The sequence below is a fragment of the Daktulosphaira vitifoliae genome, unplaced genomic scaffold (genome assembly GCF_025091365.1).
Source record: "Daktulosphaira vitifoliae isolate Bord-2020 unplaced genomic scaffold, ASM2509136v1 Scaffold_3, whole genome shotgun sequence".
NCBI lineage: Eukaryota > Metazoa > Arthropoda > Insecta > Hemiptera > Phylloxeridae > Daktulosphaira > Daktulosphaira vitifoliae.
The window spans coordinates 31,835,915-31,852,394 of record NW_026099574.1 but is presented as its reverse complement, the minus strand read 5'-3'; the positions used below and the strand labels follow the sequence as shown (position 1 = coordinate 31,852,394).

Genomic DNA, 16,480 nt, shown 5'->3' with positions numbered 1-16,480 from the left:
ACGTGCAATAAACGCAGACGCTGTGGTTTTCTACTGCAGCTTTCACTCATTCAGACTTTCGAGTGCCATCGGCTCTTGAATGTGCATACGATGGATCAATACCATAAAGCCTGGTAGGAAAATAAACTTTAACTCATATTATACTATCTAGTATTTTACAGCGGAAAAATATTCATGACACTAAAAATTAATTTTTAATTTTAGTGTGTTTTTGCAATAGGAATTATTCTAACCGAAACAGAACTATTGAATATGTTTGACGGTGAATTTCTTTTAACAATTATTCAATTAAACTGACAATAAATTAAATCACAACTTAAATATGTTACGTACATAAATGTGCACATGATTTAATAATGTATACTAAATGTTAGAGCTAGGTCAATATCCAAACCGAAATTCAATATCAGACCTTATATGTAATATTGGTATAATTGGAATAGGTTTATTTTTAAAACGACATTAAACAGATTGATAAATGGAGATACATATACAACTAATAAAAGCCGAAAAAAATGTTCACAAAAAAAATTATGACTTTAAAAGAAAATGAGTGGCTAGTGTTATAAGAATCGCCTTTTTTTTTTTATTGTTGTTTGATTCTTTTATACAATCTTAAATATTTTTTTCGACATGGATTACTTTGAACTTATTCAGAGGGACCGATTTTATTAGATGTAACCAAGTATGCTTCAATAGACAATTATTTATTTGTTTTTTAAGCTTTAGAGATTCGATAGAATATTAAATTAGTTAGATTAGCATTAAAGAATGCATTCAAAAAGTTTTGATTACAATATCATAGCACTGATCATTTTTAAGATTTTGAAATTTTAGTACTAAGTAAATTTTGCTTTAATTTAAAAGGATTATTTCTGTGGACCATATTACTTTAAGTGCTGATATAGACAAAAATCGTCTCTATAAAAATTGTTGCATATTTATAAATAAGAGTTTTCCAATAAATAATTAAACAATTATTAAAACATTGAGAATTTTTTTTATAAATTTGAATGTAAACATTTTTTAAGGGTTATTGTTAAAAATTTATGAGCTTTAATACACGAAAATTGTTTTGGTATACGTTAGCTTTACAATCAATTTATTTTCGATTAAATACAATAAAAAAACTAATTAATAAAAAATAATGGATGAAATTCCATTTTTAATTCGAAATCTATTTAATAGAAATGCTTAATTACATAGTAACACTTAAATTAACACGAATATTAAAAATGACAATTAAAAAAAAAAATTTATTATAGTTTTAAAAGAACTAAATTTTTAAAAAAAAATTGCATAAACAATTTAATGTTACGAATTGTATTAACAATTTCTCAAAAAAAAAAAAAAAACAAAATTAAACTTTTATGCTTTTGTAGATGTTTTTTTTATGTATTATCATCGTTAACCTGACAGAACTTCCAAGTTTTAATTATTTCAACATTTAACAAACTTTTTAATTAATATCAAAATATTGTTCATAAAGCAACATCAATCCCCCCACATTAAAATTATTTCCTCTATAATTTATTTGATTGATATTATGAATGAACAACAACCAGAATCAAATTAATAGAAATTATGAAATCTGTAAAACACTACTCTTTTTGATTAGAGTAAACAACGTAATGTGCAACTTTATTTCTTGTTTGAACATTAAATGTAATGATGTCATTATAGCCAGTACAATTGTCACTTTTTAGTAGTTTAAACGTTTTGTTTATAACCAACCTACGCATACAATAATAAACAACACAAGAAATTGTTCGATTATAACGAGCTTATTCTAATTTTAATACAATACAAGCCACATTTAAATGAACCTTTACCTTTTTAATCGTTGACATATATATCAAATGTAAAATATGAAATTTCATAGATACAATAGTACTTTTTTTCAACTTTTTACAACTTAAAATTTTACAACTCGTAGAATATTTTTTATTTTAATATTACCAACACAATATTAGCTAACATAGTTAGCTTTAAACAAATTTATCTATAGTAAAGTGCAATAAAAACTTATTAACAAACTAAAAAAAATTGATTGTATTATTTTAACAAAATTTATCTAGCTTCACGAATATGAGAATCTTTTAAATTTTTCAAGTGATTAATTAAATATTCATAGTATAATATTACGGCCCAACAACAACCGTACAATAATTATACACATATAAAAATATTATTGAATTTTTTTGTAAATAACAGGCTACACAATATAACTGTGTGTTGTAAAAACTCCCCGAAGAAAGATCGATGAAAATGGTAAAAACTTTACTTTAGATGATGCAACTTTGTTGCAGCAATGTCACCGAGTTACAGCGTTTTTCGATCGATGTCTGATTACAAGTACTTGTAAGTATACACAGACAGCAGACATAGTTAGCTCAAACAAATTTCGGGGTCAAAACGACGTTGTCGGGAGTCAAAAAATCAATATTTGACCGAGATTATATCTGGAACGAATGGATACTAGACTCGTCTGAAATCATTGGTTACATCAATGATTAGATACCGGCAGTTTAATTGTTGTCAATATTAGTAACAGTGAAATATCAATGAGCGTTAATGTTTTAAATAGTGGTGCTCGTTCCAAACACCTTACCTATATAATCCATACTTAAACGATACTTATTGTCCCAAAAAGTTCATCCGGATATACTACTAATAGCATCCATACATAATATTATTACATTCTGTGCGTTTTGATTATTACATATAACATAAAATAATGGTCTAGTAACAAGAGAATAACTCGCAAATAACTTACAATTCGAGAGCGGTCGTTAAGCATAAATCATTGTACAGTTTGAGTGAATCCGAGTTTGCAAACCAATAATAATATTTCCAGTATACAAGGATTTTCATTGTTTTTTTTTTTTTTGTTTATTAACCCATTACGAAATACATACATGTATAATTACAGTATAATTATTTATATTTAATATTATTACACGTATACTCTCGATTAATATTGACATTTTCCACGAAAAAATTACAAGTGGTACAAACAGTATTCGCTATATTGTAAAATATTTTTCATTATTAGTATATTAAAGCGAACATTTCAGACAATTTAATAGGAAATATTTTGATACTTAGGAGACTGAAATATAATAAAGCTAACTACTTACAAACTTCATTACGTCATTAAAAAACTATTTAGATAAAATAATATTTTCAAAGTATTCAATTTTGAAAATCTTAAAAATAAAAATTATGATTGAAGAAATAAACATTTATTGTCATGCATTAATGATGATAGTACATTTCTCTTCAAAATGTAATTTGATTAGTATAAGTGTATTTATATCAAACGGGGTTTCACGAGAATTATTTTAATAAAATGAAAATTTGTTTACAAATTATTTCATTTAGTGACTTTGTTAGGTAACTGAACTTCTAATTTTATGTCTTTACAATTATCTGAATCACATCTCGAGTATTTTTAAATTCTTTCTAAAAACAATATTTTACAACGATGATAAAAAGAATAAAAAAAATTAAAAACTTCAAATTGTATATTGAATTAATGTTAATATTTATTTTTCAAGAGTGAATTTCATAAAAAAGGGTATGGTAATATAAATTTTAATTAACGAAGAAATCTCATTAGAATACAGGTTAGACGTTCCTTTACAATATTCCTTTAGACCTTTTTTTTAATATTAAATATTAATAATGTTTATCTTATAAATGTATCAATTTATAACATTTGAATTTGAATTAAAATATGTTTACTCAATGTATATTCTGATGATACTACCAAATCACTTAAATATAACTTACGCAATACCTTCTATTCCATAAAATATAATATAGATATTTATTTTTAAAAATTAATAATTTACTGAAAAAAATTAATTAAGCAAAAAATCCACTATTATTCCTTATATATGAACCTACTTGATTTATTTTATGGCAACACAATTTCAAATTCACGCAAATTTGTTCATCAAAAAACGGCTATTCTACAGAGTTGGGTTATAGTATTAATATATAGTTAATAGTATTTTTTTTCTTGATTTATAAGTAGTTTAATACTTTTTAGGTCTATCACTTTTTAATGAGAACATACATAATTAATTAATTTTTATAATGGATAGTTGTCTGATAAAGGACATGACTAGTCGATAACCACTATTGGACAAGTCTTTGGGAAATTATTAAGACTTCAATACCTAGTTGGGAGAAGAAGTATAGTAGATAAATGCATATGATAAAATTAACATAACCCGTACCTCGTCTCTAGTCTAAATTTAGAAATGTTAATTATTTCACAAATACTGGATGTCAAGTTGTTCGACTAGCCATTTTCGTAGTTGGATTATTTTCTAATATTTAATCAATGAAATGATCTATGCTAAAATTTAAAAAAATTAAGTTTACTACCTTAAAGGTATAAGGGGGGATGTACTAATAATGTATTTGATGCATGATAAATCGAGAAATAAATAATAGTTTAATCATCCAACTCCACAAAAATATACCTCACTACTATTTCAGAAGCGTTCAACTTTATAAAGATTAAAATAAAATAAGAATAGCAAAAAGACTGTAACAATATACCTTTTTCAATTAAACTTCACAATGTCAAATGTTATGTACAAAATGGAAAAAATCAACCAGTTATGAAAAGAAGAGAGAAATGTACTAATCACTTGTGTAAAAATAAGCCATACATAATTAACACATTCATATCTAATATCCAAAACACCTAGACCAATTTGTGAAATATGTAAATGTAATATTACAATAGAACACATAATAATGGATTGTCAACAAAAAACATTAAATTCTAAAAAATCCAGATTCATTTAAACAAGCAACAGACCAAATCAATCAAAAATTAATAATTAAATTCTTTAACAGTACAGATTTAAGGAAAAATATCTATCGTTTACCTACTTAAACTATTTTTATGTAAATAATCGTACAAATTTAAGCCAATAAACATTGACATTAAAGCCTTATTAAAAACACTGAATAAAATTTAAAAAAAAAATCATAGTTATTATTATTTTAGAAAAATTTTAATAATCAACATTAAATCAATCACCTTCTATAACAAGTTTAATGTTATTTTTTAGATATTATAAACATGTTAATAGCTCGGAAAAGGGGTTGTGTAACTAAAAGATGTCTGATAGTTAAAATAAATCACTTTAATTAAAATTGCTAATTATTTCACGAATACTTGTTCAAAAGTTTTTAAGGTTATTTTTTAATCAATTTCAAAATTGTATATAAATATTAATGTTGGGAGCAACGAAACTCAATTTTCGTTGATATTCATATTATATGGAAAACTTATATGAACCTTCTAAAAAAAAATAAATAATATTATACTTACAAAGAAATTTTTTGAGTGATAGAAATTATCTAGTATTACTTCTTGTAAAGTTTACAATTCTTTTTTTTTTTATTAAGATAGATTATAAATGATTCTTGAAATTTTAATAAAGTCAATTAGAAATTTTAAAAATTATAAAAATTATACAGAAATTAAACAGTTTTTTGGCAATTTAATTTTTAGCGTTTAGATGTAAAATATATAAAGAGATGTAATATAAATTCACTCAATAAAATTATGCTAATCTAAGAAATTTTCGAAGTTTTGATCGTCTACTACACAAAGTATAAAACATCTTATGAGTTTGCAAATAAAATGCTTGCTATACAAAGTACTGAGAAGTTTTAATTGTATTGCATAATTTCTTAGATAAAATACACCTGGGATGTTAGTATCTTATAAAAGTTCTTATGCTATTTCTCAATTTAATATCATATTTGTAAAATACAGTGTGATTTATTATGTATACTGTCATCCATTTATTGTTAAATAATGATTTTTTTCATAAAAATGTATAGATAGAAATTTAATTTATTTTTATTAGCCATTGTAAATATCAAGTTTACTGTAAGAAATAATTATCCTTAAGGGTTGACTTTAGAGGTATCTTTCGGAAGTTAAATGAGAGAACTTGCTGTTAAGTATTTACTATTAAATGGAGAAAAATAAAATTTTGACTAGTCAATAGGTTGTCATTTAACTTTAAAAAATTACTCCTTAAATGTACCATAAAAATATTTTTTTTTTTTACAATATACTTTATATTTATTATAGTTCACAAAAATTAATCAATTTTTTGAATTAAGTATATATGTAATCATAATTACTTACCAAAACTATTGAGACTAGTATTCTTAAAAAATAATACAATCATATTTTTATTGAAAATTTTCAATTTAAAATTCAAAATGAATAAAAGCCGAAAATTGTTCAGAGAATGATATTAATTTGGTACTTTCTCACAATTATCATGTTTCTATTATATAATTTGTAAAAGATAATTGATGTGTAGCCTACTTAAATACATAAAATTATCTTTTACATGTTATTTAATACATTATTATGTATTAATAAAATATTTTTGATTATTGAATTTTGCAATAGAATTTACTTCAAAAAGTTGAATATAGTATTGTATTTAACATATAATGAATAAAATGTTGTTAAAGCATATCAGCAACCGAATTTTAGCTGCTACTTTTATAAATCGTCTTAGAAGTTATAATTTTTATCTTTATCTCTCTATGCCAATGTAAATTTATTACCAAATAGTATACTAATTTAGTTTGGATTTAAAGTGTTAGAAAAACACAGATATCTTTTTTGTATGCAACACACAGATTCCATAGTATATTCTACAAGTGAAGGAATTAAAAATAAAATAGTAAAAACAAAAGTTTTATCAGTGATTTTTTCAATGATTTCAGCTTTTTTTTATCACCTTGTTTTGTAGAAAACACATTGTTTCAAAATGTTGTAGACAAATTAAAAAACTTTATTTAATTTCTAAGGATATTTTTTTTTTTTTTTGTAAAATCTTGTTCAATTTTTCTATTCAATATTAAGATTTTAAATACATTTATTGTTTTTATTAAATGAAACAAAAATTATGTTTTTAAATCAAATGTTTCTTTTTTGTGAAAAATTAATTAGAAAAACTTTTTTAAATAATGCACAAAGAGTTCATTAGAAAAAAACAATTACCATAAAATGTTAAATAGGCTTTTTTTGCAAATATTTTTAATGTTTATTAACAAGAAAAATAAGACACAAGAGAAGAACCTACAATAATGAAATTACTGTTATATCATAAATATATCATACTAAAAGAGAAAAAATTATCAAATTTTTTTTTTCACTTTTTGTTATAAGCACTTAATTAATAGATTATATGAGGTGTATTTGAAAGTAAATACAATAAGATTATCGTAGTTAAATTAAATAAATACAATCGAGGAAATTGTAGAAAAATCTTTTTACTAATAAATAATATTAGTTTTGAACCTGATAATTAAATTACTGCGGAATAAATTACTTTTACAAAAAATCGCTCAGATATGAGATTGGGGGGAAATAGCCTTCCCCCGGCAGTAAATACGCCGCTTATTAATATATATATATATATCACTAACAACATTTGCAATGACGTCACGGGTATTTCTCTATGTGCAATTTAAAACAACTTTTGATAAAACGTCACCATTTCATAAGCATAGGAGTACGATAAGATAAACGCATAGCGTGTAAATAGTAAAACTAAGAGGTGTTGGGGTCTCACAACGACACCGATACTTTTATATTTGCTAGTAATGATATTAAATTACTCGTTCAATGATTTCTACAGAATAACAATAATAATAAACAATATCACAAAACTGTAAAGCGATAAAATTGTTTGTAACTCAGATTATCCAACTTACATAAATAATGAAAGGCCTTATAGAATAAAACTTTTGTTATCTAGCCGTTTAAGGTTAATGACGGTGATTTTTTTAATATCAGGCCTCATAGGTATTTGGTTGAAGTTAAATTTAGGTAAACGGACATTTTTTTCGTTTTTAATGCAAAAGTAGCATTCAAATCAAACGTAAAGGAAATGGAAAAAATATGAAATTGACACACTCGTTGATAACAACTGTCTTATTGTTATTAAATAATTGATATTCGAAAATCATAGACGAGATTTACTGTAAAGTCCTTCTCCGGTATCAGGTCGACTAGAGCTAAATGAGAGCAGTGCACAACGAGGCATTTGTACAGAGCCAAACGTTTATCGTCCAGTATTGCAATGCGCGTGTCCGATCACCCGAAAGCGTTTTGCAAAGTCTCCTCTGCCGTACTACCCCTAAGAGTGTATAGCGTTTATACGTGATCTGTCGACGTTTTGGCGCGGCGCGAGGTACTCGAATAGGATAATAAGTGACGGTCCAGACGAGAGAGGTACCGGAAATGAAAATGTAATTATCAAAACGGATCATTATCGAAACGCTCATTGGTTGCGTTTCCTATTAATAGCAATGCATTCCAGAAGCCCGCGAGAAAAATCCAAAACGAAAACATTGCGATTACGAAATGTGGACGCGAATGCAAACTAAAGTACGGAATTGTCTATTTCAACAAAAATTCAAACTATGTATCTTTAATGATGACGCGTCTCTAGGGTTACCTTATCATGAGAATCTTTTGCGATTTTTAACGATCACTGGGCAACGTTTTTGCGGGCGAACGGTATTATTATAAACTAGGGAGGAAATGAGTAGTGTTAGGACGGCGGCATTGATAAAGACGGCGGAACGCTTTCTTCGGGCATCTGTGTGTGAAATTACACATTTTTTTGCCTCCGATAAAACATGCCGCCACCGTTGCTCGTTTAACAGCGAGTGCGGTTGCCGAAAACGAGCACGTACCTCGTTCTCAGCGAGGGCAAAATAAAAACTTCAGGTAAAAGCTTGCACGTTTTCCCGGGGCACAGTTAAAACGAATTAGTGGTACCAAACACAAGAAATCATTTTATTGCAGCAGATGTAGTGCTACGCTACATTTGTGTTGAACAAGCCGTCCATGCAGCTGCAAGAACATCCACTGAACTGTGCCGACGCTCAATATTGCAAATTTATTATTTCTGAACAATTGTCGTCAATAATTCAAACAATATTTACGCCGAATAAAAGTGCCGTAGTGATGACACTATAACGGACTACTTATGGCAACCATGTTTATATTAAGTAAAAAACATCACTTACGGATTTATTTTAATTAATATGTAACTAAAATAAATACACCGCCCTCTTGAGCATCAACAATCGCATTTAATGATCAGTTAAACTTACCAGCTGATCATTAACATCCAGCGCTATTCCATAGTAGATTGTAAGCCATTCCTTTTTTTATTCTATCATTATTTACAGTTCCAAGCCCTGACAATTCCAATGATGCTCGTCATTTTTATTATTACCAATAGCGTTCTAAAATATAGATCTGTCAGTTCTATTCCTATTTACAGTGTTGTATCTTCGATCGTGTTTGTAGTGAAATTAACTACCATCCGCATTTCGTATTCTCTTATCTTATATCCCTAATATTCATTCTCCAATAGTAATCGTTATGAAGGAATAGAGACTCAAAATATATGTTTAAACAAAATATCCATTTTTAATTATGATGTACATACTCACAATAGACTATATTATATTATACTACAGATTACTTTTTTAATATTAGCCAACCGATTTCACTTAAAAAAATTATTATTTTAAGAAATTTCTTTTGGTATTATTCACTTTTATAAAAAAAATACTTGAAATTAATAAATCGAAAAAGCACTATATTTATCGATTTGTTAATAACTAAGTATCTTATTATTCGTCCCTTATACAAGGGCATCGACTTTATTTGTTTAATGGCGACAAACATAATTAACTAGCTTATTTATTTGTTAATGACCTATACAAAAAAATAAAAATTGATAACAACTTTTGTTGCTTACTATATTTTTTCTCTTTTAGGCATTTTTTAATATCTTGTTTATGTTTTTAATTGTGTATCCATTGTTTTAAAGTGTTTTATGGGTATAGTTTTCCTTCTATTGCGAGGTCTTCGTCAGCTACTCTTTAAGTTCTTGTTGCCATTTTATATAGTAATCCCATTTTCTATGTAGGGCAATGGTGTGCAACGGCAATCTTTCGGTGTATGTAATTTATTTGTACACTACTGTGCCAAATTTACCTTTCGGCTGTTTCTTGGACTAGTACGTCCAGAAACGGTAGTTGTTCGTTTTTCTTAATTTTCAATAAGAACTGTATATTAGCGTGTATACTATAAATTTGTTTCAGGAACCTTTTTAATTAATCATCGCTATGTTATCAGAGTTCTAACTTTTCGTTTACATATGAAAGCCACATTTTTGTTTTTGACCTAATGTGTTTACTGCTTCTTCACCAAACCAACCAATGAATAAAAAATGCGAAAACTGGCATCAATCTTGAATATCATATCAGTTTTTGTTTGTAAATGATATCTTATTTATCTAGCCATTTTTTTTCTCTTTTACAAAGTTGTGGTCTTTTCTGGAATCATTGAAAAAAGGAATACAACGTCAAAAATGAAGTAGTTTCGTGATTTTTGATCCATTGATTTCAGTTTTGGACTACGTTTAAAGCATATTATTATTACTCGTTTCTAATAATAAAAAAATTAAATTATTTGTTGAAATTTTAAAGTAGTTTTTCTTTAGCTCTTTTCTTAAAAAATGACTTAATGTGTTCCATTTTTTTTTTAATGGAAAACTCTAGACATTACCCTGGAAAAATTATTGGTGAAGATCAGAAAATTACTTTTAATCTCCGTGAGCGTTTAAAAATATCAGCATTTTTTGAAAAAATTAAATGTTTCAAAACTATATAGTAGTAAATATTTTACACGTACGACTCATTGAATACCTCAAACATTTATAAGATACTAAAATATAAATTATTATTTTATAAATTTCACTCCTATTAAATTAATGAAAATGATTTTAATTGTTTTAAGAAATAATTTCAATTTGTATAACTAATTAATTATAATATATTCTCCCGAATTTCATTAATCAAGATTAATATATTTCTAATTAAAAACTATATAATTATATTATAATAAATCAGACTAATTACTGTACTTTAAAGTAAAAACTGTTCGAAAAGTATTTTTCTCGAGAAAAACTTCTTAATCTTTTTTTATATGCGTATCATTACTCAACATTTTAATTAAAATTAAAAGTTTACCGGAAAAGCCATCCCAACTTAATAGTTCCGTCGTTATCTATGAAGTATATAATATTAAAATCATATCGTCGTCGGATATAAATATAAACAATTCCTCTCATAAATTAATTTAAATTTTTTTTTTAGTTTATTCCACGTCTTTTATGTATTAACTTTTTAATAATATAATAATTAAAAGNTTTATTCCACGTCTTTTATGTATTAACTTTTTAATAATATAATAATTAAAAGCTAAATTAAAGAAAAGTTAAACTAATAAATTAACATTATAACTTGAATAACTCGTTGCCTTATAATCAAATATGTATTAATGCGAATCCACATTAGCAATCAACAGTTGCAATTTAAGGTTATTAAAAAGACTAAATGTGTTATAAATCAATTTATAAAATCTTTTCTTTCACATAAAATCCTATGTAATTTTTGAAGTGGATAATAATTTTTCCTTAAAGTAAATACCAGTTAAAACATAAAATCTCTATGAGTATCTAATAAACATACATGTATCAAACTAGTCTAGTAAACAAGTTAAATGCAATTTACTTTCTTTAAAAAATTACACCTTTGAGTTAAAAATAAAAAAGAACTTACAAAGATTGTAAATTAAAATTTAATATACCACCTTGTACAAAATAAAACTTAATTGTTTTACTGTTTAAATTAAAACTTAATTTAAACTTTACCTTTCCAAATCAAATTCTTAATTTATTTTGTGATTTGCTCTTCTTCATAGAACAATTCGGTTCTTGAGTAACAAATCAAGTAACACTCAAGTTCTTTTTACTGCTTTGAATACATTAATATGCTTGTCTTTTAGAGCACAACATCTATTGGATGTTTGGTTTACTTATAACATTACCTAAGCAATTTTAAAATCAAACTAGTACAGTAAAATAGAGTAAAAATTGTTACATTTGTTCAATGTTTTTCCGTAGAAAAAAAACTATATTCATATCAGGTCATACGTTTTGCCACTAAGTCTAAAACGCATGAACGTTTTCCAGATTAGTTTTTTACGACAAATAATAAGTGTACTTATAAATAAGTAAAAAACATAAAGATTTGCACCTCCCCGTGACCTCAAAAAACGGAATTTGACGAAGGGCAAAAGGATCAATTTTTACTTTTTGTTTCTAATTGATAATAAGATTTGAGATTAAACCAAAAATATATTATTATAGTACTTTTTCAGATCTTTAAAACTATTTATTATTATTATTTTATTTTTTTGAAAAGTCAAAATTGTTTGAGATAAAGCTATTTTATTTAAAAATACAAATGTTTTTATTTTGTTCCAATCTCCAAAAACATTGGAAATGAAAAAAAATGATACAGAGAAAAACTGTTTGTTTTATTATATAAAATAAGAATTTTTTTTTTTAATCTTAATTTATTTTACTTTATTGCCTTAAATATCCAATTTATATAATGTTAATCAACGAATTATACATTTTCGTTAACTCTTACTGAAAATATACCTTTTATAATGAATAAGTCGAATTTAAATTGTACTTCATAACACAAAATAACTTACAAAAAGAATTTTTGTATGCTATAAACTTATTTTACAGTATTTTATTTAACTATTCAATTATTTAATTTGCAATTAATATTATTTAAATAACATTATAAAACATTCTTAAAATGATAAAGAAAAATAATCAAAATATTTAAAAAAAAAATTTTAATTTTTCTTATTTTACATAAAAAAACAACACATTTTTCTATTTTCCAATATTTTTGGAAACCATATTTCAGTCAATTTTGATTTATATAAAAAAAAAAAATAATAATAAAAATAGTAATAGTAATAAAAGGTTTGAAGATTTAAAAAAATACTATTTAATGGTATATTTTTGGTTTGTTCCCAAATCCTACTTTCATTAAGGAACAACTTGAAAAAAAGTTAAAATTAATTCTTTTGTCCTTTGGTTTTCATCGTTTTTCGATGACATATGGGGTGCACATAGACGTTATTAAGATGTTAAAAAAAGAAGAACATACATATATGTTCATTATAAATTCAATTCCGATATTTCAGTCATATCCTAATATCAATTGAAATAAAACTGATTGTCAGTGGTATAGTACAGATTCGTCATAATTGGGACTAGTATAAATTGTGTCTGGTAGTAATTAATATCACTATTTTCAAAATGTTTCAAAACGAATCTGTTAAAGTTCAAAACAATTAATATTTTTGTACTTTTAACAAAATCAAGGTTTTAAAATTTTTACTCGAATATTAAGTCCTTGTTAAATTGTTTGTTACATTAAAATTATTTTTAAATGTATATTTTTTTAATTGCCATTTTGTTTACTTTAATAGCAAATCTCTCAAAGAAGAACAAGTATCAAACTATATTGTGATGCAGTAAATATCAAAAGCTTTGATTTGATATAGGTTAAAAGAACGCAGTCATTCCAAAACCTTTTCAAAAATTGAGATGAAAAAAAATTTGTTTACATCCATAAATGGACTTTTTAAATTTAGCTTTCTCACTAAATTTTCACAAAAAACATAACATAAAAAAGCATATTTATTGGAGTATATCCTATTAAAATGTCATTAGGAGCAATGTTTTTTGAAAAAGTTAAAGCAGAAAATTTTTTTTTGAAATTGTCATTTTTTACGGTAGCATTATTCTGAGATATTTTTCAATTTATGGCATCGATGGGTTCAACTTGATTAAAATTGTCATCTTTTGACGAATTGATTATTAATATCGGTAAGAGCTGAGAATTTTCACAGACAGACAAAAAATAACATACCTCATAAGACTAATACATTTTTAGCTTTGCATGAAAAACATAAAAACCAAACTATAATTATACAAATTACACAACCATAATTTAAAAGACAGTATTTCATTTTATGAAGCAAATAGGAAAACCAATTTAATTAAGTCATGTTCCACCAGAATTAGTAATTAACCTAACGAAATATAGTTTTGATAATTCAATTTGTTTTTTCCTTTCAAAATTAAATTTGATAATAAGTTTCTTTAAGTTACCATTACTTATAAAAATAACATATCACATAGGGTTCAATTAGCTTTCTCGATTTTACTGATTACTATAGTTTTACCCACTCCTTCTTCCCAATTCAAAATAAAATAACTTTATCTTAATATAATTACTTGAATTTGAGTTGTTTTCATGATGGTCATGAATGATTATGCAACTCCGATGCAGGTTTTCTAAGTTTGTTCTTTCTGAAATATTACAAGAAAGTAATTAGTTCTATAAAACAATAGATTAAGCCAATCTTAAGTTCGTATAAAATAATACATTAAGAAAAAGTTACTGTCTGAGAGAAATTTTCTATTTCAGATAGAATTCCAAGAAAGTCCATTGTTGTAAGAATAAACGTACCAATAACTTAAAAGTTTGGGCACAACTCAATTCAATACTATCAATGGCTAACAGCTATTTCTACTTAGATAATATCGTATTCATAATGGATTTCCTTCATTTTTCTGTAAAACGAATTGTACGCATCACTGAACACTGTCATTGTTTCCATTTTGTGTTGTTTAAAAATATAATCTTTTAATGTAATTCTTTCAAAGACCAAATAAATACATGTATCATTTAAGATTTAAATTTGTTTGACAAAAACTTCATTAAAATTTCTACTTAAAGAGCAGTGAACTATTATTAATGATACTTGAAAAATATTCAGTAACAACATTCAATTAATTTAGTTTAACTGCAATCCAGATATTCAGAAGTTTGTATATTTTAGTATGATATTTTAAAGCTGACAAAGCCTTTTTTCAGGGTATATTGAATCAATTTCATGAGGTAAACAATAAATCAAAAGTGAAGTAATAATGTATTTTCTTTTGGTTCACACGCGTATCTTTTAAACAGAAATGTTCGTAGACCGAAACTCTTTAGACATATTTTTCATCATCTCGTATATTTCGGCACGTTTCTAACGTAAAAACTTTGTAGAAGCTGTTTTCGACATTTTTATGATAGGGAACTCATTACAATTGAGACTCATATCTTCCAACTACTTTATACCACTTTGAAATATAAACACGCAACGAAAATTCATTAGAATTAACCTAGAACGGTAAACTGTTTGTATTTTTCTAAATTTTGTAGTGCAATAGTACTGGCAGGTTCTAATGTACGTTAGAGCTTTATTTACACTGACTTAATGAATCCTTTTCTGAATTAAAATTAATTATATTAAGATTTATATATCAAGATGTAGAGTTTTTAGTAATGCTGTTTGTTTTAATAAACAACGCAAATGCTATTAGTTATATTTTACGGATCTATTTTCAACAGCAGGTGTAATAGTAATGAATCATTTTATAATTATTCATTCTAGACACTATATAAAGTATAAAAAACTAATAATAAACAACAAAAATATTCTAGAACCAGTTTGTAGAGTTTCTCTATAAGTAACCACAGCTAAAACTAACAGAAAAAGATGTTTGACACAAAATTTTATTTTTATGATTTATTTGTTAATTGATAAAACATCTGGTACCTCATATTTTTCAAAAAATGATAGCAATATTAGATATATAAAAACTAACTATGAACATTAATTAAAATTTAAATGTAAAATGATCAAAATTGAATCGACAAGTTGAAGGCTGCCTTTAGCCTTCAACTTTTATTTAAAGGACTAATACTTTTAATCAAAATGACGGCTTTGCATTAAGTGGATTTTATTTATAATAGGCTGACACAAACTCAGTGAATAATAACAAATATACGTAATGATCCGTTAATCACAATCTACTCAATTACTTATAAAATAAAAATAATATTAATAATTCTTTTAAGATTATACATTTTTTTCTCAAATTATCCATTATGAAGTATTTTTTATTGTTTAATCAAAACAAATTTTAAAACAATATTACGAAAATTCTAACTAATTTAAAAGATAGACTGAGAGTGAAGGCAGTATAACTATTTTTATCACAAGACATTTCTTGACATCACTACTCCTCTTCTTTAAGTATAAAAATCGTAATAATCTCTGAAATCTTCTTAATTAAATCATTTTCTACTATACAAGCGAGTTAAATATGTATGCTTGCATTTCAATTACTCTTTTTAAAATAATTTATGCATTCTTAAACTACATTAGAATTATATTTTTATTCATTTCTTTTTAATAATAACAAAAACAATTTTTTTTAAACTTCAATTTATGTATAACTAAAAAGAACAAAAAAAAACATTTCCCCAAATTATTTTTATTTTGTAAGTAAGATTAAAATCACTATCATAAAAAACGCTTTGATGCAAATCTATAGATAGTGTTTAATTTTAAAAACTTTCTGGGTTATTCCAAAAGCTATATGATCTATTTGCTTATTTA

The 16,480-nt window shown here is 25.2% G+C and overlaps 1 protein-coding gene across 1 annotated transcript in view; it reads right to left on the bottom strand.

The window, feature by feature from the left end:
- Positions 1–16,480, bottom strand: part of LOC126900192 (octopamine receptor beta-2R) — a 127,007-nt gene that overhangs the window by 38,026 nt on the left and 72,501 nt on the right. The window contains exon 4 of the mRNA XM_050675704.1: positions 14,262–14,336. The gene's annotated coding sequence lies outside the window, so the exon portion shown is untranslated. The remainder of the gene's footprint in view (positions 1–14,261; positions 14,337–16,480) is intronic.